This window comes from Giraffa tippelskirchi, chromosome 13, assembly GCF_054371585.1.
Source record: "Giraffa tippelskirchi isolate mGirTip1 chromosome 13, T2T-mGirTip1v1.2.pri, whole genome shotgun sequence".
Classification (NCBI taxonomy): domain Eukaryota; kingdom Metazoa; phylum Chordata; class Mammalia; order Artiodactyla; family Giraffidae; genus Giraffa; species Giraffa tippelskirchi.
In genome coordinates, this window is record NC_137287.1 from 23,086,767 (window position 1) to 23,112,716 (window position 25,950).

General features: G+C 41.9%; 1 protein-coding gene and 1 pseudogene across 9 annotated transcripts in view; one reads left to right on the forward strand and one right to left on the reverse strand.

Annotated features, from left to right (window-relative positions):
* DCUN1D3 (defective in cullin neddylation 1 domain containing 3) overlaps positions 1–25,950 on the forward strand; it is a 52,976-nt gene that overhangs the window by 12,561 nt on the left and 14,465 nt on the right. The gene's annotated exons all lie outside the window — the stretch shown is intronic.
* On the reverse strand, positions 11,332–12,695 carry LOC145531649 (mitochondrial import inner membrane translocase subunit TIM44 pseudogene; annotated as a pseudogene).

The window sequence follows — 25,950 nt, forward strand, 5'->3', positions numbered from 1 at the left end:
CACCCCTGTCTCTTGAATGCATGCCTGTGCATGCGTTCTCTGTTCTGGAGATGCTGAGACTGCCCCATCCTAATGATCTATAACTTACTTCTTCCTGGTAGCTACTTTAAGGTGCAGTGTGACATGTACCCTAAGATGAACATAAATTCTGAGGCAAGGTTTTTTAAAATTTTATATTACTTTTTGTTGTGTAGGTTTTAACATAGTGGGAGTCTTGAGAAGTAAAACGAGCAGTGGTAGACAGGAAATAAACTTGTAGGAGGTACTTTCTTTTTAAGCAAAACCCAGAAAAAATAGTGAAATCTTGATTGTGTAGTAGAAGCCAAGAAATCTGCTATCAGATGCAGTCTATGGTTTAGAGTTTTTTTTAAGTATTAATTATTTGTGTTACCTTGACATCTTCTATGTATCTTAACACTGTCATCATTCATTATCTACATCTAGTTGTTGACCTCTCTTCTGTAAATGATATTGTTCTATTTTGTTCTCAACGTAAAGGGCCCTGCATCTGATGTAGCACCTTGTAATAAATTGTTGCATGTTGCAAACTGTAGTTTTTAAAAATTGCTATAAAGATGGGTTCAGGTCTTTTATTTTTCTGAGCCATGTGTTATCTAGTCAGTTCAGTTCAGTCACTGACTTGTGTCCAACTCTGCAACCCCATGGACTGCAGCATGCCAGGCTTCCCTGTCGATCACCAACTCCTGGAGCTTGCTCAGACTCATGTCCATCGAGTTGGTGATGCCATCCAATCATCTCATCCTCTGTCATCCCCTTCTCCTCCGGCCTTCAATCTTTCCCAGCATCAGGGTCTTTTCCAGTGAGTCAGATCTCCACATCAGGTGGCCAAAGCTGTAGCATCCTTCCAATGAATATTCAGGACTGATCTCCTTTAGGATTGATTGGTTTGATCTTGGAGTCCAAGGGACTGTCAAGAGTCTTCTCCAGCACCACAGTTCAAAAGCATCAGTTGTTCGGCACACAGCATACTTTATAGGCCAACTCTCACATGCATACATGACTACTGGAAAAACCACAGCTGTGACTAGATGGACCTTTGTTGGCAAAGTAATGTCTCTGCTTTTTAATATGCTATCTAGGTTGGTCATAGCTTTTCTTCCAAGGAGCAAGCGTCTTTTAATATCATGGCTGCAGTCACCATCTGCAGTGATTTTGGAGCCCAAGAAAATAAAGCCTGTCACCGTTTCCGTTGTTTCCCCATCTATTTGCCATGAAGTGATGGGACCAGATGCCATGATCTTAGTTTTTTGAATATTGAGTTTTAAGCCAACCTTTTCACTCTCCTCTTTCACTTTCATCAAGAGGCACTTCAGTTCCTCTTTGTTTTCTGCCATAAGGGTGCTTGTTTGAGGTTATTGATATTTCTCCCAGCAATCTTGATTCCAGCTTGTGCTTCATTCAGTCCAGCATTTCGCATGATGTACTCTGCAGATAACTTAAATAAGCAGAGTGACAATATACAGCCTTGACGTACTCCCTTTCCGATTTGGAACCAGTCTGTTGTTCCATGTACAGTTTTAACCGTTGCTTCCTGACCTGCATACAGATTTGTCGAGAGGCAGGTAAGGTGGTCTGCTAGTCCCATCTTTTGAAGAATTTTCCACAGTTTGTTGTGATCCACACAGTCAAAGGCTTTGGTATAGTCAGTGAAGCAGAGGTAGATGTTTTTCTTGAATTCTCATGCTTTTTCTGTGATCCAGTGGATGTTGGCAATTTGATCTCTGGTTCCTCTGCCTTTTCTAAATCCAGCTTGAACATCTGGAGGTTCTCAGTTCATGTACTGTTGAAGCCTGGCTTGGAGAATTTTGAGCATTACTTTACTAGCATGTGAGATGAGTGCAATTGTGCGGTAGTTTGAACATTCTTTGGCATTGCTTTTCTTTGGGGTTGGAATGAAAACTGACCTTTTCCAGTCCTGTGGGCACTGCTAAGTTTTCAAAATTTGCTGGCATATTGAATGCAGCACTTTAACAGCATCATCATTTAGGATCGTTTAGTTAGTTATCTAGTCAAGATCAGGTTAAAATAGAACAAAATGGTGACAGTGCTGTAAGTTAAGATTCTTTTCTTCCTTTATTTTTTCTCTGTCATTGGTTTAATACAAAGTTTCTACATGATTTCATAATGAGAAACTCTCAAATGTTCCCCACTTGAGGTGGCATCTAATGTTCCAAGCCACAACCTCTCAAACTTTGTAAATTTTGGTTTTGTCATCCATATTATCTTGTCTCCCGAGAAGAAGTAGTAAACTGTATTACTTAGCATATTGGAAGAACCTGTGTTCAAGACTATTTTACGGGATTAAAAAATCTCTTTTCTTATTAAAATCTATTTCATGACATGCATGATACTCATCCTTTGCACACATTCACAAGACCCACCTTACTCAGGGTAGATGTCAGGTTTTTGACAGAGTCTGTTTCCCTCAGGGCTTCCCTGATGGCTCAGTGGTAAAGAATCCGCCTGCAATGCAGGAGGTGTAGAGTCTATCCCTGGGTTGGGAAGATCCTCTGGAGAAGGAAATGGCAGCTCACTCCAGTATCTTGCTCCTTTCCTGTCTCCTGAGAAACCTGTATGAAGCAACAGTTAGAGCTGAACATGAAACAACTGACTGTTTCCAAATTTGGAAAGGAATGCGACAAGGCTGTGTATTGTCATTTTGCTTATTTAACTTATATGTAGAGTACATCATGTGAAATGCTGTGCTGCATGAAGCACAGACTGGAATTAAGATTGCTGGGAGAAATATCGATAACGTCAGATATGCAGACGATACCACTCTAATGGCAGAAAGAGCCTCTTGGGCTTCCCTTGTGGTTCAGCTGGTAAAGAATTCACCTGCAATGCAGGAGACCTGGGTTTGATCCCTGGGTTGGGAAGATCCCCTGGAGAAGGGAAAGGCTACCCACTCCAGTATTCTGACTTGGAGAATACCATGGACTGTATAGTCCATGGGGTCACAAAGAGTCAGATATGACTGAGCGACTTTCACAAAGAGCCTCTTGCTGAAGGTGAAAGAGGAGAGTGAAAAAGCTGACTTAAAACTCACCATTCAGAAAACTAAGATCATGGTATTCCATCGCTTCATAGCAAATAGAAGGGAAAAACGTAGAAGCAGTGGCAAATTTTCTTTTCTTGGGCCCCAGAATCACTGTGGACGGTGACTGCAGCCATGAAATTAAAAGACGCTTGCTCCTTGGAAGAAAAGCTATGACAAACCTAGATAGCGTATTAAAAAGCAGAGACATTACTTCGATGACAAAGGTCCGTATAGTCAGATCTATGATTTTTCCAATAGTCATGTATGTATGTGACAGTTGGATCATAAATAAGACTTGAGCACTGAAGAATTGATTCTTTCGAATTGTGGTGCTGGAGAGAAAGTTCCTGAGAGTCCCTTGGACTGCAAGGAGATGAAACCAGTCAATTGTAAAGGAAATTAACCCTGAGTATTCTTTGCAAGGAATGATGCTGAGGCTGAAGCTCCAGTACTTTGGCCATCTGATGCAAAGAGCTGACTCGTTGGAAAAGAGCCTGATGCTGGAAAAGATTGAAGACAGAGGAGAAAGGGGTGGCAGAGGGATGAGGTGGTTGGATGGCATCACCAACTCAGTGGATATGAATTTGAGCAAACCCTGGGAGATAGTGAACTCCTGGCATGGTGCAGTCCATGGGGTCACAAAGAGTCACTCACGACTTAGCAACTGAAAAACAACTATTTCCCTAGGTGCAAAAGCTAGTCATTATTTACAGATAGTTGCTGATGAGTCTGGAGAAATTCTGAAAGGAGATGTGTAGGGATTGTGACTTTTACCCTTGGTCTATAAACTAGAATTTGCAAACCTAGAGTGAGGTGGTTAATACCTTCTCTTCTTGGGAAATTGCCACTGGATCAGTAAGTCTTGGTTCAGGTCTCTTGTGGGCAGCTGAATGAGTTGGGCTTTTAAAGATGAAAGGCACATAAAATACTCTTCTTTCCTAACCATACAAATAGTTATCTCCATGATAGTATAATCTCCATCTATGGAGTGTAAGAAGTACTCAGGACCACACATTTTAAAAGATAAATTTAATACTGAGTCAGAATGAAAGATGTGCAAACATAGTGGTAGAGTTCAAAACCCTATTCAGGCCATTCTTACATGTTTCCAGAGCCACTTTGGTTTTCTCTTGGTAGACTAACCTTTTATTCATTGGGAGCCTTTTCACTTCTAAAATAAAGCCCTTTTAGGATGCTGAAACTTGAACTTTCATGGTAAGTTGAAGTAAAAAAAAAAAAGTGTACTCAGAGATTTTTTAACCCTTGACTTTAAACCTTCCTATTAGAGAACCAGAATTGCTTAATTTATTAGAGCATTTGCTTTTCTAAGTTTCCAGCTCACAACTATTCTGTGGCCTAGCAGAAAGAGATAATAAAAAGTTAAGCAACAGGTAAAAATCTTTTACAGTTGCCTTTTCCCCATTTGGAAGCAAAGTTTTTCCTTCCCTCTGGGCAGTTTGGCCTCTAAGCTCCTCCTTTTTCTGATTTGAAACTTTACTATTTGCATACAGTACTTAAATTGATTCACTCAACACCAAGTTCTGAATGTCTCCAGCATTAGTACCTTGACTCAGGCAGCTTAAGCAAAAGATTATAATAGTGGTTTAACAGGACAAAACCTTTAAAAACACACTTGAAGGTTGTTTTTACTCAAGATTTCCAAACAAATACAAACTGTTTTCTAAGAAGAGCCAGTCTATGTGGTTTTCAACTTAGACATACATGAGCAGGGAACCAGCTTTCCCAGATGGAATATGGGTCTTTCATAGAGAACTTATGAAGCTAAAAACTAGTCTTGTTAAGACTTGGCCTCCAAACTTGATTCTTTCATTGTTATATTCAAAGTGAAGTATGTGTAGCCTGAATTTTTCTTAATGGTCAACTCTAGGATTGGGTGCATAGTGCTTCAGGGAAAATATATGCTGCCAGATTTTCATTCTAGTAAATTTGAGTGTCTTTTGTGGACCTTGTTTTTAAAAGCTTTATGGTAAGAAAACAGATGTAAAAACAAGTGAAGGTGTGAAGGGACAGAGAGGCTCTGGGTCACCTTGAAGGAATCAGGAGAGGAGTCCTATAAGAAGTAAAATCTGAGCTGGGATTGAAATACCAAGACTAGAGAGTGAGGCGGCATTCCAAACACAAGTAACAGTGTGTGTAAAACTACAGCAGATTGAGAGGCGATGACTTCTTGGGAAGTGGCAGATGTCTCAGTATGCGTGAGGGATGCAGAATGAGAACAGGAGAATGGCAGTAATGGAGGCCAAATTCAAAAGAGCCTTGGATACCTTATTAAAGTTGGATTTGTAGGTGAAGGGGAGCTATTAAATAATTTTGAGGCGAGGCATGGCATATTGACATGGGCTATGTGTGTGTTAAAAAGATCACTCCAGTGGCAGTGTGGAAGAGAGATTGAAGGGAGCAGTCCCAGAAGTAGGTAAACTGTGAGAATACTGCAGTAAAGATGGCAGAGGCCTGAACTGTAAAATTACTGAGGAGGGATAGATAGATATTCAGGAGTTAGAGCTTAACAAAGTTTGGCATAATCTGTCGAAAAGTTTATTGCTTGCATGTCCCACATGGGTTTTAGGCTAAAAGGTGCTCCACTCCAGAAGTTGCTCAGAGCCCCAAGCTGATGTGGGTTCCACCATCGTATGTTGTACCATCTGTATTGTCTTGGTCACCATGGCAAGGGAAAAGATGGCCATGGGATTTCCCAGGCAAGAATACTGGAGTGGGGTGCCATTTCCTTCTCCAGGGGATTATCCCAACACAGGAGTCAAACCTGAGTCTCCTGAATCTCCTGCATTGGCAGGGAGATTCTTTACCACTGAGCCACCTGTGATTATTTACTTGGTGGATTATAACCAACAATTAAAAACCAAGTTAAAAAAAGCAGCAGCATAAATTAGAGTTCATCATCGAAGTGAGAGTAAATATTGCTTCGTAAGTTGTATGTGTGTGTGTATATATGTGCATTTGGTCAGGATGTAACTTGTTTCTCACTGAATGTTGCAATTCAAGTTGCAAAGACACTGATTTAGTTCAAGCTCTCATTTTACAGTAACTGAAAGACTTACATGTACTAAAGAAAAAAATGACTGTATTCTACTATACTTTTTTGAAAGAGTCAGTTTAAACTGCATTAATGTGTTTACTTATTTTTGGTTGCCCTGGGTCTTGGTTGCTGTGCGCAGGCTTTCTCTAGTTGTGGCAAGTGGGGGCTGCTGTCTGTTGTGGTGCGCGGGCTTCTCACTGCAGTGGCTCCTCTTGTGGAGCTCTAGGTGCCTGGGCTGCAGTAATTGTGGCACACGAACTCAATCGTTGTGGCTCACGGGCTTTAAAGAGTGTGGGCGCCAGCTGTTGTGCATACTGGCTCAGTAGTTATGGTGCAACAGGCTTTAGTTGCTCCACAGCATGTGGAATCTTCCAATATCAAGGATCAAACCCATGTCCCCTGCATTGGCAGGCGGATGTCTATCCACTGTACCACCAGGGAAGTCCATATTTTAAAACAGTAGGCTTGAGAAACATTATCCTTAACTTTGACAAAGACTAGAACATGGATTTGAATTTAGAAAGTGTTTGTTAGATGCCAGTTAGCCCTTTCCATGTTACCATATACACTTCCTGCCTTCTTGGAACTTTAATCCAAGATGTGGTCACTAAAACAGTAACATCTTTTCTGTCATTTTTGACAAACATCTTGTCATTTTTTTGCTATCTCCTTGAGAGCCATGAGTGTATATGTTCCATAGGGGTAAAATGTAGAATGCATTCAAGACTTGAATATGTATAGTGGAAATAATTGTTTATTGTAATAGAGGGTCATCATCAGTCAGTTCAGTCACTCAGTAATGTCTAACTCTTTGCAACCCCATGAATCGCAGCACGGCAGGCCTCCCTGTCCATCACCAACGCCTGGAGTTTACCCAAACTCATGTCCATTGAGTCAGTGATGCCATCCAGCCATCTCATCCTCTGTCGTCCCCTTCTCCTCCTCCCCCCAATCCTTCCCAGCATCAGGGTCTTTTCCAGTGAGTCAACTCTTCGCATGAGGTGGCCAAAGTATTGTAGTTTCATCTTCAACGTCAGTCCTTCCAATGAACACCCAGGGCTGATCTCCTTTAGGATGGACTGGTTGGATCTCCTTGCAGTCAAGGGACTCTCAAGAGTCTTTCCAACACCACAGTTCAAAAGCATCAATTCTTTGGCACTCAGCTTTCTTCACAGTCCAACTTTCACATCCATACATGACTACTGGAAAAACCATAGCCTTGACTAGATGGACCTTTGTTGGCAAAGTAATGTCTCTGTTTTTTTATATGCTGTTTAGGTTGGTCATAACTTTCCTTCCAAGGAGTAAGCGTCTTTTAATTTCGTGGCTGCAGTCACCATCTGCAGTGATTTTGGAGCCCCCAAAAATAAAGTCTGACACTGTTTCCACTGTTTCCCCATCTATTTGCCATGAAGCGATGGGACCAGATGCCATGATCTTAGTTTTCTGAATGTTGAGCTTTAAGCCAACTTTTTCACACTCCTCTTTCACTTTCATCAAGAGGCTCTTTAGTTCTTCTTCGCTTTCTGCCATAAGGGTGGTGTCATCTGCATATCTGAGGTTATTGATATTTCTCCCAGAAATCTTGATTCCAGCTTGTGCTTCCTCCAGCCCAGAGTTTCTCATGATGTACTCTGCATATGAGTTAAATAAGTAGGGTGACAATATACAGCCTTGACATACTCCTTTTCCTATTTGGAACCAGTCTGTTGTTCCATGTCCAGTTCTAACTGTTGCTTCCTGACCTGCATACAGGTTTCTCAAGAGGCAGGTCAGGTGGTCTGGTATTCCCATCTCTTTCAGAATTTTCCACAGTTTATTGTGATCCACACAGTCAAAGGCTTTGGCATAGTCAATAAAGCAGATATAGATGTTTTTCTGGAACTCTCTTGCTTTTTCGATGATCCAGGGGGTGTTGGCAATTTGATCTCTGGTTCCTCTGCCTTTTCTAAAACTAGCTAGAACATCTGGAAGTTCACGGTTCAATAAAAAATATTCAGTCAGAAGAAATTACTGAGGAAGGAGTTAATGAAATGTTTTCTTTTTCTGTTTTTTCTCTTTTTGACCTGTAAGAAACAAGTACAAAAGTTGTATTTAAGTTTAACAAAGTATTTAAGTGACTTCTCTTATAATGAATAGTGATGTCAGCAAACTGATGTGCAGTGAGCAACATGCTGTGTCTTTTTCAGAGCAGTGGTGGATAATAATGCTTCCATTTTGATTAGCCCATGCTGAGTGAATAGGAGTTAATCCTGGCTGCCCAGCAGAAGTATATTTGTTATATAATTTATGGTACCCAGAAGCCCTTTGAGGAGGTCTTTATCATCTTATTATCCAGACAGTATCCATCTAGGCCTGAAGATTAATTTTTGTTGTTCTCATATAGTTCCACCAGACTGATTTAACAGCAACTTGCTGTTGAATGCTAGCACTTGGTTTTTGCTTTTGACACATAGGTATGCTAATCAAGAATGGCTGTTAGGAATCCTGTAATGTTTCAATTAGTGATGTATTGTCGTTTAGAGGGTTTTTTCCCTCTGTTAAACTGATTTAACTTCTGAAAAATGAGTCAATTCAGGGTTTCAAATATTTCTTCAACTAGCCTCCAAAAAAGGTTTATTAATGATTCTGTCTTTTAAATGCTGCTGCAGTTCATTTGTGTCAGTCCCATCACTGCTGAAACAAATGCAGGAGGAGTGTCAGTTTAGTTTAGTTTTCCTTCGTCTGGCACATGGACTTCTTAGCTCTATTACTGGTAGATGCCTGCTGTTAAACAAGCCTGTACTATTTTTTATGACTTGCTGAGAAGTCATGTGGTAATGTGATCCCTATCCCCAACTACCAGCACTTAAACTTATAATTTTCAATGTATTGTATTAAACAGACTTCTAATTCTGGATATTTTTCTTTTCAGTTTTAAACCTAAAGGTGGAAGTTCTGTTTTTAGAAAATACTCTCCTGGAAAAGTCACCGGTGTCACTACCCCAAATACTAGGCCTAAGGGTGGGGAGAGCAAGAGCTGACTGTTTCACATGGGTAGGCAGAATGTGTGGGCTGGTCTGCCAGCCAGCAGAAGTGGAAGCTGCCCTTTGCTTTCTTGGCAAGTACATCTGGCTGTGAAGGCCCTGATTAGGACTTTAGGTTTTGGCCTTTACTTGGCAGCTATATGAAACATAGTCTATTGTCCCCAGTGGTTCTAAAGAGATGCAGGGCCTTGATGGTCCACATCCCTTATCCTCTTTGCAGGTATTTGCTTCATTCCTCAGAATCAAAAGCTAATCTGTCATCAAGCAAATTTTTAAAACTACTACAGTGGAAAAAATATCTTAAGAAGTGTAAAACTGGCTGTGAGTTCTTCATGTTCATTATATAGCATGCAAACAAGCTGCTAGCTTTTGCCCTTACATCTCTAGACACCTTAAAAGTCATTCTTTTGTTTATTGTGATAGAGAAAGAAGAAGCAGTTCGGACCAGCACCAGGTTTTTCATTGCTTGGAGAACCCTTGGAGCTTCCTACAGTGCTGCATGGCTATGGCTTGAATAAACTGTCTGGACTTTCACCCTTGCTTGAAGGACAGGCAGGAGTGATTTCCATTTTTATGTGGATTTTTTCCAGGGGACTAAGTTTCAGGTCAAAAAGAGGTATTACAGTGTGAACCTCCCAATTTTAGCTTCAGATTTTGGCTTTTGCTATATTTGAGGTGAAAATTAACTTGTGGAGTAAGGAGAAATGGGACTATATACTGCTGACTGAGAATCTGTGTTTGTATCACAATATCTGGCTAACTGATGAGGTAGGGAATAATTTGGAACAATGAGACAATTTCCTGTTTACTCTTTGAGGGTAGTGGGGTGTTGAGAGGCAAGGTGTCCAGGAATTGGATCTTAGGAACCAGCTCTTAAGTAGTGAAATTAAGGCCTACTCTACATCCTAATGGCTCCAGTACCTTGACTGTTGAGTATTTGATAACATCATAGAATTGTTATAAATAGCTATCATCTATTGAATACTAACTCTGCTAGGGACAGTGCTAAGCATGTCGTACTCACCATTTATTCAATCGTGAGTTAATACATTTAAGTGCATAGACTAGTACCTTGTACAGAGTGCTCAATAAATATCAGAGATTATTATTCAATAGATATTTATCAAAACATTTACTTACATGATAAAGCTTAGGTGTCCAGGACAAAATGCTGAATAAAATAATTTCCACTCTTCTGGAAATTGCATTCTAGCAAAGGGAGTGGACAATAAATAAGTTAACAAGAATTTCAGAGAGTGGTATTTGCTAAAGAAATAAAATAGTGTGCTGGATCAGAGGGAGATGGTACTTTAGATTGGTTGGACAAGGAATACATCTCAGCATTTGAACTGAAACCCTCTGATACGAAGGAGCCATTTATTCTTCACAGTGACCCTTTGTCCCAATTTTCAGGTGAGAAAACAGAGATGCAGGGTGAATAAGTATGTGTGGAAAGTGAATAGAGCTGGGCTGTACAGACCCTATCATTCTGCATCCAGAGCATATCATGTCCTTTCCAGAAGAGCAGCTGTAGGAGTTGAAATATATGCAGTTGGTTTTGAGTTAGAGAAATGAATGTGGTTGCAGTGCAGGTAAAACCCTCAGGCAATTCAGAAAAGTTGTGATTTCATGGACCCCTCAATCCTGGGATACAAAATTTGAGTATGAGCTTGTATATGTATGTACATTTTATTCTGGAATCCAAAGCTATCTTCAACTTTTCAAAGGTGATGACAACAACAGCCTGTGCGCCACTGCTTTTTTTTTGAAAGTAAGGCCTACTTGCTAGGACAGAGGCTTTTGGTTTTTTTTGCACTTTGGTGATTTATTATTTAAAAATTTCTGCTTCTATACAGGATAACAAGGGCACTGTTTTTTTTTGTTGTTTGTTTTTTTAATGAGCTAAAATGGTATCACTGATGTGGCCAGTGGGCCCAGGCCCCACTGCTCGGTCCTGGGAAGGAGTGCCTGGTCTGAAGCCCTCCAGCCAGAAACCTGCCAGGGGGCCGGGGGCTGATGCAGCCCCCTCCCCTCCCCACCCATCCATCTGGTGTTGCAGCCGGCCTGGCAGAATGGGGGCAGAGCTGACAGTCCTGTCCCCAGAGGTCTGGCTGCTGCAGGTGGATGCCAGTCCCCCATGTGTCCTCAGTGAGGGTCAGTCCCAGAGGGACCAGGCATGGCCGCTGTGCTCAGAGGACCTGCTCTGTGCTGGAGGCTGAGATGTCCAGGAGCCGCCAGGCCACATAGGGATTTAGTTTGTCCTTGTCTCAGCAGAGCTTCCACATGTACAGCATTTGCAGTACCTTCTCTGGGTTGCCCTTGACCACCTCGCCTTTGGGGTTCTTGATCACCATCACCATCTGGGCCTAGAAGGTGATTATCAGCACAGGCCCCTGTTCCATCATCGTGCCCATGGCCATATCAGTGCTGTCAATGTCCATGATGCAGGAGTGGAACTGAAGGCCCAGACCTTTGGCCTGCTGGATCAGGTTGGCCAGTTGGCTGTAGATAGCTTCATAGCACCAATCTTTGAGAATGTCAAGCTCCTGGGAAATCATGGCCTCCAGGATATTGGGGATGATGTCGTTCTCGCAGTGCTGCAGGAAGCAGTCCTTATCGATGGTGGGGTCCACACGCAGGATCTCTGTGAGCACCTCTGACATCTCCATCTTTGAGAACAGGCCCCCCCAGCAAGTCTGTGATCTTGTCTGTCAGCAGGCGGGACGCCCAGATGAAGGCGTTGTCCCTCTCATCATATTTCATCTTCATCTCGAAGAGCCAATTGAACACCACATTGTTGTCCCTGAAGTCTTTCCACTGCTAGTACCACTTGGAGTCCTTGTGCAGCACGACCCCCAGCGCCTCCTTGTTGCCCTCAAACATTTTCTCTTCCTTGAATTTCTCTCTGTTGAACTCCTTCCTTTTCCAGGGCCACTCAGGCCGCTGGTAGGGCTGGGTCTGTCCCAGGATGCTCGTCAATCTCCTTGACAGACTCCATGCCCTGGGAGAGGGCTTTGAAAGGCAGTGGTCCAGCCGAGCTTCTCCCAGCCTTTGGACACCAACTCAGCAGACTGCTTGGCGTTCTTGGCTGCTTCTTCCACACCCTCCTTGATATTTCTGCCAAGGTCACTTTTACTGACTTCGTCAAGACTCTCCTTGACAGTGCCCATGATCTCTCCCCTAGCTTCTTCCGGATCACCTTGCTCATCAGCTGGGTTTTCAGTTCAGTGGTTCTGTATTTGCTCCTAGCTTCCTGGAACACATCGGACTCTTCCAGCTTCTTGGCCTTGTTTCGGAACTTTTTTATACTTTCTTTCATTTCTTTGTTTTTGGGTAATTCCTCTTTGATGTTATCGAGCAAACCGGAGAGAAACCCTTTTCTGTTTCCAGAGGTATAGGATTTGGACAGGGTTAGCTTTTCTCTCAGCTGGGGCAGCTGGTAGGCACCGTGGAGTAGCGTCCCTAGATTGTGGCTGGACAGGAGATGGACTCTGCTGCCAAAATATCTCTGTGGGCAGCGGCACCAGCCTGCCCACAGCACTGCCACTGCCATGGTGGAGGATCCCCTGTGCTAGGCAGAGTTTTAATAGAGAGCATTGCAAATGACCATTCAGTTCAGTTCAGTTGCTCAGTCTATCCAACTCTTTGTGACCCCATGGTCTACAGCATGCCACACTTGCCTGCCCTTCACTATCTCACAGAGCTTGCTCCAACTCATGTCCATTGAGTTTGTGTTGCCATCCAACCATCTCCTCCTCTGTCATACCCTTCTCCTCCTGCCTTCAGTCTTTCCCAACATCAGGGTCTTTTCCAGTGGGTCAGCTCTTCTCATCAGGTGGCCAAAGTATTGGAACTTCAGCTTCAGCATTACTCCTTCCAACGAATATTCAGGACTGATTTCCTTTAGGATTGACTGGTTTGATCTCCTTGCAATCCAAGGGACTCTCAAAAAGCTCCATCACTACAGTTCAAAAGCATTAATTCTTTGGTGCTCAGCCTTTTATCCAACTCTCACATCTGTACACAGCAACTGGAAAAACCACAGCTTTGACTAGACAGACCTTTGTCAGCAAAGTAATGTCTCTGCTTTTTAATATGCTGTCTAGGTTTGTCATAGCTTTTCTTCCAAGGAGCAAGCATCTTTTAATTGCATGGCTGCAGTCACTATTTGCAATGATTTTGGAGCCCAAGAAAATAAAGTCTGTCACTGTTTCCGTTGTTTCCCCATCTATTTGCCATGAAATGATGGGACCAGATGCCATGATCTTAGTTTTCTGAATGTTGGGTTTTAAGCCACCTTTTTCACTCTCCTCTTTCACTTTCATCAGAGGCTCTTCAGTTCCTCTTGGCTTTCTGCCATAAGGGTGGTATCATCTGCATATCTGAGGTTATTGATATTTCTCTTGGCAGTCTTGATTCCAGCTTGTGCTTCATCCAGCCCCGCATTTCTCATGATGTACTCTGCATATAAGCTAAATAAGCCTGGCGACAATATAAACCTTGATGTACTCCTTTCCCAGTTTGGAACCAGTCCATTCTTGGACTGCATACAGGTTTCTCAGGAAGCAGGTAAGGTGGTCTGTTATTCCCATCTCTTGAAGAATTTTCCTCAGTTTGTTGTGATCCATAGTCAAGGACTTTAGCATAGTCAGTGAAGCAGAATTAGATGTTTTTTCTGGAATTCTCTTGCTTTTTCTATGATCCAACAGATGTTGACAATTTGATCTCTGGGTCCTCTGCCTTCTCTAAATCCAACTTGTACATCTGGAAGTTCTTGTTTCATGTACTGTTGAAGCCTTGCTTGGAGAATTTTGAGCATTACCTTACTAGCATGTACAATGAATGCAATCATGCAGTAGGGTGAACATTCTTTGGCACTGTACTTCTTTGGGATAGGAATGAAAACTGACCTTTTCCAGTCCTGTGGCCACAGTTGAGTTTTCCAAATTTGCTGGCATATTGAGTGCAGCACTTTAATAGCATCATCTTTTTGATTTTACATAGCTCAGCTGTAATTCCATCACCTCCACTCGCTTTGTTCATAGTGATGCTTCCTAAGGCCCCCTTGACTTCACACTCCAGGATGTCTGGCTCTAGGTGAGTCATCACATTAATATGGTTATCTGGGTCATGAAGATCTTTTTTGTATAGTTCTGTGTATTCTTGCCACCTCTTCTTAATATCTTCTGCTTCTGTTAGGGCCATACCATTTCTGTCCTTTATTGTGCCCATTTTTGCATGAAATATTCCCGTGGTATCTCTGATTTTCTTGAAGAGATCTCTAGTCTTTCCGATCCTGTTGCTTTCCTCTATTTCTTTGCATTGTTCACTTAGGAAGCCTTTCTTATCTCCTTGCTATTCTTAGGAACTCTGCATTCAAATGGGTATATCTTTCCTTTTCTCCTTTGCCTTTCACTTCCCTTCTTTTCTCAGCTATTTGTAAGGCCTCCTCAGACAACCATTTTGCCTTTTTGCATTTCTTCTTCTAGGGGATGGTCTTGACCACTGCCTCCTGAACCTCTCTCCATAGTTCTACAGGCAGTATGTCTATCAGATCTAATCCCTTGAATCTATTTGTCACTTCCACTGTATAATCATAACGGATTTGATTTAGGTCATACCTGAATGGTCTAGTGGTTTTCCCTACTTTTTTCAAGTCTGAATTTGGCAATAAGGAGTTCTTGATCTGAACCACAGTCAGCTCCTGGTCTTGTTTTTGCTGAGTGTATAGAGCTTCTCCATCTTTGACTGCAAAGAATATAATCAATCTGATTTCGATATTGACCATCTGGTGACGTCCATGTGTAGAGTCGTCTCTTGTGTTGCTGGAAGAGGGTGTTTGCCATGACCAGTGCCTTCTCTACCAAAACTCTGTTAGCCTTTGCCCTGCTTTATTTTGTACTCCAAGAAAAAACTTGCCTGTTACTCCAGGGATCTCTTGACTTCTTACTTTCGCATTCCAGTCCCTTATATTTTTTTAATTTAATTATCTGCTTATCTTTACCCTCATTAATGTACCCTTTGGTCTCATGCCATATGAGTGCACATTTGTGAAATAAGTAACTTGCCAGAAAAAAAAAGGTCCAAACGTTGGGGCCTCAGGTTTCAACCTACAGGGAATATATTTCCAATAAAGACACACTAACGTGAGCATTTCCTATCACTGTCTTCAAAACCTAAATACTTTCTAGATAGACTTTTTAGTACTTGACACCGAAGAGAAATTGTTTCAATAATAGTAATTGAAACCAAGAGAGTAGCAAAGTTCTGGTCAGGTATGGTCTTTCATAGGATGTGGTTTAGATACAGTAGCCTATGTTAGTCAGAAGACTGATCATGTTATTGCATAGAGAAAGACTTGCAGGAGTTTTTACTTTGCAGTCATTCACATGGTGTCTGAGTGCTAGGAGGATGTTCTTCCTTGGAAATGTGAAGATGACAGAAGTATACACAATAGAATAAAGCAGCTGAAAGTGCTCTGTGGTACTTTTGCTTGAAGGAGGCTTAAGATGGTAAGAATTGCAAGAAAGATTCTTTTTCTCTTGGTCATATCATCTTTCAAATAGCATCCTCATGGTCCACTCAGTTGTCGTGAAATTTTACAATTTGCTAAAGTTTGGGATCATTGGTCCTCGTGTTCAACGAAGAAGTCTCTTGATATATTTGGTTGAAATTGTGGCCTGCTAAGTTGGTCTCTGACCATGGTATCAGATCTTCTGTTTCTTTGCTCTGTAAGTAGATCTGAGTGACATAGTTGTGTCTTGGTCAGGACTGTTTCTATTGTGACAGGAAAACTGGCATCTGACTTATGCTAAAGGAGAATTAATTGGCTCATACAACTGTGAGGTTCAGGCTTTGATCTGACTTTAGGTACAGTTGGATTCTGGGTTCAAATAATGCCTTTAAAACTGATTTTGTCTCTTGGCACTGGCTTTATTCTTGTGTCTTATATGCATTTAAATTGTGACCCATCTGATAAGAAGAGACAGTTTAACCCTCACAGTGACCCTTGGATAGGCATTATTATTTTCTTTGGTGCTCTTTCTGATAAGAAGACCGAAGCAGCTCCAACCTCCCTTGCTTTTAGTGCTAAGAGTCACTTTGTCTGACTTAGGTCTCCTGCATATTCCTGACCCAGTTGTTGAAAGCCAAGGGCATAGGGAGACTTTGATGGGCTTGAGTCACATGGTTCATTACCAGCCCTACCCAATGTACATGACTAAGAGGGAGGGAGTTGGATCTTCTAGTGAAGAAAATTGAGTGGCCACCTGATGAAGAACCTGGATGCTGTGGGAGCAGATGAGTCTCTCCTGCAAGCCTTTGATCCAGTCTGAAGCTAAAAGGCCATATATTAAGTCTGTGGTCTGAATCCAGACTATTAACCATTTCAAGTGCACCTTAGTTCCATTTTGAATGAACTTCTTGCTCCCTGGGCATGTGATTCACTCAGGTTCAAGTCCATGGGTCAGACCCTTCAACCCCCAATGCTAAGCTTTTAATAAGGGGACTATTATTCATTAGATCTCTTATTATCATTAGACTGTTATTCATTAGATGGACTTTATCTTTTTTGAGTGTGTATGGGACATGGGGAAAGGTTCATTTTCTTTTGAAAGAATAAATCAGGGGAATTTAGATATTATTGAAACATGATTAATCTCTTTCTGTCCCCTACTCTGCACCCCACCCCCATCATTTAACAGTACTGTCTTGAAATTCTTGGAGCCAAAATTGTTGGACTTGTCAACCTTTTGATGCAATTTATAATGAAGCAAATGGTCTCTCATGTTTTCCATCCTCCTTTGGCAGTTTGATATTTTTCCTAAAATATAATGTCTAAAAGTACTTTTGGTAAGGTGTTGGGTTTTGTTTTTTTTAAGAAATTGAATTAGTTGACAAATATTACCAGGTGATGTTGGGAGAAATGCACTCTCCCAATACACTCCCAGTATGTAAGTTGACACTACTTTTTTTGAATTCAGATTGATTTTATGTGGTGACTCAGCTGATAAAGAACCTTTCTGCAATGCCAGAGAAGCAGGTTCAATCCCTGGGTCAGGGAGATCCCCTGGAGAAGGGCATGGCAACCCACTCCAGTGTTCTTGCCTGGAGAACTCTGTGGACAGAGGCACTTGGGCTGCAGTCCATGGGGTTGCAAAGAGGTGGACACTGAGTGACTAATACTTTAACTTTTCACACACACACACACACACACACACACACGTATAATATCTTTTTGCATAGTCTTTGATCTGTTGTTCCACTTCTGGGAGTTTATTCTCAGGAGCTGAATTTTAGCTGCATATTCTGTTTATTATCCCAATATTGTTTATAATAGTGAACTGTTGGAAGCAAACTAAATGTCCAACCATGAGAGTTTAAACTGACAAATTATCAATGAAAGACATATCTGGCAATTAAATAGGTTTTAACAGAGAGTCTCAACCTTTCTGCAACCCTTCTGCAGCATAGCACCAGATTTTTGACAGATTGAAGTCGTAGGCAATAAATAGTTTATGGGTTATGTGAAATAGCTGGTGTGTCAGTGGTAATACTGCCACAGTATTGATAGTACTGCCATTGAATTGCAGCTCTTTTAATGCATTTGATGAGGGAAGATTTATATGAAAAAGTGTTTAGTGGAATAGTTTGCAAATTAGGATGTACATTATGACTCAGTTTTGTTTAAAAGTTGGATATGTGTACTATGAACATGCATGTATTTATGTATGTGTGCCATCTACATGCTTATATAGACCACTGAAAGGATATATTCCAAAATACCAATTTAGGTAGAGGGATTGTGTCTCTAAGTTGTGTTCAGCTCTTTTGGGATCCCCATGAACTGTAGCCTCCCAGGCTTCTCTGTCCATGGGATTTCCCAGGCAACAATACTGGAGTGGGTTGCCATTTCTTTTTCCAGGAGATCTTCCCAAGATGGGTCAAACCAGAGTCTCTTACATTGGCAGGAGGATTCTTTACCACTGAGCCACCCGGGAAGCAGCAGCTGGTGGGGTGCTAGGGGACTTTTTCTCTCGATGCTACTCCATATTTTCTAAACTTTACAGGATAACTGTAATGTTTTTGAATTTGGCAGCGGGAAAGGAAGCTTTAGCGGTCTTACTTCTCTGGCCAGCTTACTGATGTGATTGAAAAAAGATATTCTTTTATTATACAGATCTTTTTACTGTCCCTCTTCATTTTCTTATCTACTAAGCTTTAGCAATCAGCTTCCATCATGGATCTCTGGAAAAAAATGATAAATGTGGCCTTAATGAATTTGGATTTCTTTTTAAGAATTAGCAAACATTTCAGTTCAGTGCAGTTCAGTCACTCAGTCGTGTCTGACTCTTTTCGACCCCATGATTGCAGCACGCCAGTCCTCTCTGTCCATCACCAACTCCTGGAGTCTACCCAAACCCATGTCCATCGATTCAGTGATGCCATCCAACCATATCATTCTCTGTCGTCCTCTTCTCCTCCTGCCCCCAATCCTACCCAGCATTAGGGTCTTTTCCAGTGAGTCAACTCTTCGCATGAGGTGGCCAAAGTATTGGAGTTTCAGCTTCAACATCAGTCCTTCCAATGAACACCCAGGACTGATCTCCTTTAGGATGGATTGATTGGATCTCCTTGCAGTCCAGGGGACTCTCAAGAGTCTTCTCCAACACCACAGTTCAAAAGCATCAATTCTGCGGCGCTCAGCTTTCTTCACCGTCCAACTCTCACATACATACATGACTACTGGAAAAACCATAGCCTTGACTAGGCGGACCTTTGTTGACAAAGTAATGTCTCTGCTTTTAAATATGCTATCTAGGTTGGCCATAACCTTCCTTCCAAGGAGTAAGCGTTTTTTAATTTCATGGCTGCAATCACCATCAGCGGTGATTTTGGAACCCAAAAAAATAAAGTCTGACACTGTTTCCACTGTTTCCCCATCTATTTCCCATGAAGTGATGGGACCAGATGCCATGATCTTAGTTTTCTGAACATTGAGCTTTAAGCCGACTTTTTCACTCTCCTCTTTCACTTTCACCAAGAGGCTCTTTAGTTCTTCACTTTCTGCCATAGGGGTGGTGTCATCTGCATATCTGAGGTTATTGATATTTCTCCCGGCAATCTTGATTCCAGCTTGTGCTTCTTCCAGCCCAGCATTTCTCATGATGTACTCTGCATATAAGTTGAATAAGCAGGGTGACAATATACAGCCTTGACGTACTCCTTTTCCTATTTGGAACCAGTCTGTTGTTCCATGTCCAGTTCTAACTGTTGCTTCCTGACCTGCATACAGGTTTCTCAAGAGACAGGTCAGATGGTCTGGTATTCCCATCCCTTTTAGAATTTTCCACCGTTTATTGTGATCCACACAGTCAAAGGCTTTGGCATAGTCAATAAAGCTGAAATAGATGTTTTTTTGGAACTCTCTTGCTTTTTCGATGATCCATCGGATGTTGGCAATTTGCTCTCTGGTTCCTCTGCCTTTTCTAAAACCAGCTTGAACATCTGGAAGTTCATGGTTCACGTATTGCTGAAGCTTGGCTTGGAGAATTTTGAGCATTACTTTGCTAGCATGTGAGATGAGTGCAATTGTGCGGTAGTTTGAGCATTCTTTGGCATTGCCTTTCTTTGGGATTGGAATGAAAACTGACCTTTTCCAGTCCTGTGGCTACTGCTGAGTTTTCCAAATTTGCTGGCATATCGAGTGCAGCACTTTCACAGCATCATCTTTCAGGATCTGAAATAGCTCAACTGGAATTCCATCACCTCCACTAGCTTTGTTCTTAGTGATACTTTCTAAGGCCCACTTGACTTCACATTCCAGGATGTCTGGCTCTAGGTGAGTGATCACACCATCGTGATTATCTGGGTCATGAAGATCTTTTTTGTACAGTTCTTCTGTGTATTCTTGCCACCTCTTCTTAATATCTTCTGCTTCTGTTAGGTCCATACCATTTCTGTCCTTTATCGAGCCTATCTTTGCATGAAATGTTCCTTTGGTATCTCTAATTTTCTTGAAGAGGTCTCTAGTCTTTCCCAATCTGTTGTTTTCCTCTATTTGTTTGCACTGATCGCTGAGGAAGGCTTTCTTATCTCTCCTTGCTCTTCTTTGGAACTCTGCATTCAGATGAGAATATCTTTTCTTTTCTCCTTTGCTTTTCGCTTCTCTTCTCTTCCCAGCTGTCTGTAAGGCCTCCTCAGACAGCCATTTTGTTTTTTTGCATTTCTTTTCCATGGGGATGGTCTTGATCCCTGTCTCCTGTACAGTGTCACGAACCTCTGTCCATAGTTCATCAGGCCCTCTGTCTATCAGATCTCGCCCCTTAAATCTATTTGTCACTTCTACTGTATACTCATAAGGGATTTGATCTAGGTCATACCTGAATGGACAAGTGGTTTTCCCTACTTTCTTCAATTTAAGTCTGAATTTTTAAATGTTAGCAAACATCACAGTTGTTACCATGTGATCAACCCGAGAGCTGTTTAGAAGAAATGTGGCTCTAGAAACCACATTTGTACATTTGTTGTCATTCAGATGCCCCTCTAAGAAGACATTTGCGCAGGCAAATGTCATTTATCATCTTTATATTGGATTCCTTTCTCATCTTTTGACTCATTTCATAGTTTCCTTTCTTGCCTTTCTTAGATACAAAGACCATATCTCAACTCCAGTTAACTATTTTTCGTCAGTAACTATGGAATTCCACAGGTGACTAATACGTGAACAGTTGATGTAGTGATTGGGTGTTTGAGGAATGATTATCTAGTAAATGTAAATTATCTGGTAAATGTCTAGGATGGCTGGTACCATGTGCTAATTGGAAGCAGGCAGTTGGTGCCTAACCAGTGGTTTTACCTTCAGTGTGACCTAATGAGGCCTGTATTCTGAGGATGAGTTCCAAGCTAAAACCAGAGTTAAAGAGTATAGCGGTCAGGCTATTTTTATCGTGGTACTATGGAGCAACATCAGGTCAAGAAGCAACAGTTAGAGCTGGACATGGAACAACAGACTGGTTCCAAATTGGGAAAGGAGTACGTCAAGGCTACATATTTTCACCCTGCTTATTTAACTTATATGCACAGTACATCATATGAAATGCAGGGCTGGATGAAGCACAAGCTGGAATCAAGACTGCCAGGAGAAATTTCAGTAACCTCACATATGCAGATGACACTACCCTTATGGCAGAAAGCGAAAAAGAACTAAAGAGCCTCTGATGAACGTGAAAGAGGAGAGTGAAAAAGTTGGCTTAAAACTCAACATTCAGAAAACTAAGATCATGGCATCTGGGCCCATCATTTCATGGCAAATAGATGGGGAAACAATGGAAACAGTGACAAACTTTATATCTTTGGGCTCCAAAATCACTGCAGATGGTGACTGCAGCCATGAAATTAAAAGACGCTTGCTCCTTGGAAGGAAAGCTCTGATCAACCTAGACAGCATATTAAAAAGCAGAGACATTACTTTGCCAACAAATGTCTGTCTAGTCGAAGCTATGGTTTTTCCAGTGGTGATGTATGGATGTGAGAGTTGGACTGTAAAGAAAGCTGAGCACTGAAGAATTGATGCTTTTGAACTGTGGTGTTGGAGAAGAGTCTTGAGAGAGTCCCTTGGACTGCAAGGAGATCCAACCTGTCTATCCTAAAGGAAATCAGTCTTGAATATTCATTGGAAGGACTGATGCTGAAGCTGACTCATTATTAAAGACCCTGATGCTGGGAAAGATTGAAGGTGGGAGGAGGAGATGACAGAGGATGAGATGGTTGGATGGCATCACTGACTCGATGGACATGAGTTTGAGTAAGCTCTGGGAGTCGGTGATGGACAGGGAAGTCTGGCGTGCTGCAGTCTGTGGGGTCGCAAAGTCCATGGGGACACTACTGAGTGACTGAACTGAACTGATGGAGCATAAATCCAAGATGGCCCTTTGTTTGTAAACAGTAAAGTTAGCTAATGAAAAAGCTGTTGCAGAAACATAAAGAGTAACCAGCCTAGAAATCTGATGCACCTTATGATGTCCACGTTGCACATAAGTGTACAGTCAGCCTTGTCCAGATCAATAGTGACAGCAAAAATATTCCAAGTGTGGGTCAGTAAAATAATTCAGCTCTTTTTTCGTTATTTTGAGTCATTTGGGATTAAATATGTAGCAGCTCTGGAACCCAGAGACCAAAAATGTTTAATTCTTTGGTATTTCGGAACTTTATAGTATGTATGTATTGACTTTGTTGAATTTGGCAAGTAGTATTTGTTCTGGCCAGCCCACAGTGGCCTCAGTCCTTAGACCTCAATTGCATATATATTCTCAGTATATTTGAAGTATGCAAGGTAAGGAACATAAGAATCCTTCAAAAAGAAGAAATTATTTTGTACAAAGCTGACTGGTCTTAGCCCTGTGACCTAAGATTATTTTACAGAAATATAACCAATTGGTTTATTTTCTTTTTAAAAATATTTATCTTCCCTTCCTTCCTCCCTGTTTTCCCCATCCTCCTCTTCTTTTTGTAGTTTTGAGATTGGTGGATGTAGAAAGTCATGTGTTCCTACCCATCCCTAACTGGAACTGCTGTCTTAGCTTGCTGCTTGCAGGAAGCTTTTTTGTCCTTTTTTAGGACAAAAAGTCTTAAAAGCATGAAAATAGCAGACACGCCTCATTTGCTTTGGCAGAGGGAACAGCTTTTTCTCCCAAGTAGCTCTAGGTAAGACCTAATCTCCAAAGGTGATCTTGTAAGTCCCAAGTTCCAAATGACAGAAAGCAGAAGACCTTGTATTTTAAAGTACTCCCTCCAGTCTTTCCTCCTTGTTTGTTATTTTTGCAAGTTTACTTTCTAAGAGGTAGTTTAGAAATGGATACTACCCATTTCCCGACTGTTTCTCAGGTCATGCAGCATCTACATCTGCCAGTTGGCATCAGGAGACTCTTGCGGTTTGCTTTGAGACTCCTCAGGGGGATGGCTTTTGCCACTGCTTCAGCCCCTGGCAACTGGGTGTCTGGCATATATAGGAAGAAGTAAAAACATGTGCCCAATTAGCTATACAAGTTGTTTGGATGAAAGTTGGAAAGATGGGTTTCTTACTGCTGTAATATGTAAAAGCACTAACATTTGCTAGTGGCGTCTTGCTTCTGAATAGATTCCAGGTGGGAACAGATGTGAAAGGTGGATTGGATCATTTCCTTCTTTCAAAGAAGTCATCAGAGTAGACCTCATGTGCCTTGGTGACATTGGCTTTTGGTACCAGCATTTGCCTCGTTTTTTAAGCTCCCAACCAGGTACAACAGTGAGCCAGCTTACTCTATTTTCCATATCACCTGTGCTCGTTCTTAGTCTCGTGTTTGATTCTTTGTGACCCCCTAGACTAGCTTGCCAAGGCTCCTCTGCCCATGGAATTTTCCAGACAAGAATGCTGGAGTGGGGTTCCATTTCCTATTCTAGGGGATCTTCCACACTCAGGTGTTGAACCCACGTCTCTGGCATCTCCTGCATTGGCAGGCTGTTTCTTTACCACTAACGCCACCTGGGAAGCCCATATGTTATATGTGAGGGCCTTTTTCTGAGCCTGCAGAGATCAAACTAAAATGATAAGGAGAGGAAGGCTGCAAAAACAGTGTCACCTTTCACGTCTTGTTCAAATTGGAATAGATCAACTTTCTCTCTTTATTTGTACTTCCCATTTTCCTTTGGCTCTGGTAGGCTTGGGCAAGAAGTATGAAAGCTGTTCACTGAGGAGGCAAAAGCCCTGTCCTCAGAAGGCTTGCAAATTTAGAACTTCAGCCTCTTTGCATGTCAAAAAATAAAGGTTGTCCTAGAATGTTAGACTTCAAAGGATTTTAATGTTGGGAACATAGAAACTCAGAGAGGTTAAGAGACTTGTTCAAGGGCATACATCACTTAGGGACGTGTGTATGCTCAGTTGCTCAGTTGTGTCCGACTCTTTGCAACCATGGACTATAGCCCGCCAGTCTCTTCTGTTCATGAAATTTTCCAGGGAAGCATACTGGAGTGGGTTGCCATTTCCTACTCCAGGGGATCTTCTCGACCCAGGTACTGAACCTGTGTCTCGTGTCTGCTGCATTGGCAGGCAGATTCTTTACCCCTGTGCCACCTGGAACAGCATAGTGAAGAACAATAAGTAGTGAGACCAATGATGTAATATGATGAGTTTAGAATCAGACTCCTGGGTATGAATCCCTTTTCCTTTATAGACTGGCTGTGTGACCTCAGGCCAAATCCCTTAAATTCTGTTCAGTTTACCCCACTGTAGAGTGAAGATTATATTTTCTTTCCCATAGAGTTGTAGTGGGTTAAAAGTGATAATTCATGTCTGTCCCCTCAGTACATGCAATTAACTTAAAAGATATTGCTATTAAGAAACATTTTAAAATCTTCTCTCAACCTGGGCCAACCAGATTGACCGTTTGCCTCTTTCCTTTCCACTTTATGCTCCTAGTCACTGAAGGACCAGAGCAAGATTCATCGTCTCTGTGAAACTTTCCCATTGAGTAGATTCTGGAGTCTGACAAACTGATTTTATATCCTAGTCCCATTGCTTAGTGGTTAAGGAACCTCAGTTTCCTAATCTGTAAGACCTCTGACATCATAGGTTGTTGTGAAGTTTGAAGATGATGATGTATATGAAGCATATAACAAATACCAATTCCTCTTCATCAGTCCCTCCACCTTCCTTTCCATAACGCTGGTTCACACTCCTCTCTCCTTTCCTGTCTCCATTCGTCTTTATGTGGTTTAGCCCTTCATGGTCTTTCTGTCCATAATGAGTGATTCTGTTTCAGAGGTAGACTGTAAGTCCTAGAGTACAGGGACTTGCCTGATTGTCACTTCATGGAGCTGCCTAAGAATTAGAAACACTTCCCTGATCTCCCTTCTCTGGCTGTCTGTGGAGCCAGAGCATCCACTGGGACCATGATCTCTGGGACTGCCCTTAGCCCAGCAGTGCCAGCTCCAGACCTGGGGCCAAGCAAGCAACCAAGCCCATCCCCAGGAATAGCAGCTAGGTCTGCCGCAGGAGAGGAGGGAGGCTGGAGGCTGATGCAGAGAAGGAGGGAGAGAGAGAGGCAGAAGCAGTTAGAGCTGAGATTGGAAGAGAAAAGCTGGAGGTTTATCTTGGTCCAACATAAACTGAGCAGTTACTGCCTTTGATCTTTCAAGTAAACCCCCAAAGCTATGCCTAGAACTACGTTTCCTGGTTTGTAGCTTTTTTCCTCACTTTATTCTTCTTCCTGCCTTTCTTTTCTTCCCACCCTTTCTTGTCTGTCACTCCATTTCACTCATATATGCCATTTTAGCTGAAACAGGAGACCAGAGTCACTTACTGCAAGAACAGGAGAGCTGCTGTGGGCATTTGGGGCATCAGCATTCCTGAACTGCCCCAGGAGACCTGGCCTGGCTGCTGACAAGAGCACTTTTCTAGGAAAAGAGGAGCTTGATTCTGTCACCAACTTTCTGATAATAACAATTACAATAAAGGCTAACACTTACTGAATACTTTTTATGAGCCAGGTATTAGGGCAGAGCATTTTACATGGGACATCTCATTTCCTCTATCCACCAGTCCATGAGGTACAACTGTCCCATTTTAAAGTTATATGCTGATGGTCACAAACTTGGTGCATCACCATGATTCAGATACAGGTTTGTCTGCTTGCGGAGCTCATCCTGTTAATTACTCTGCTTCAGTGTTTCCTTTTCTAGATAGCTCCTTGACCTCCGTGTACTTAAATTTTTTTTCCTATGAAATGGCAGTAATTATTTCCTAGAGTTACACTTCATTGTAGCTCTTACAA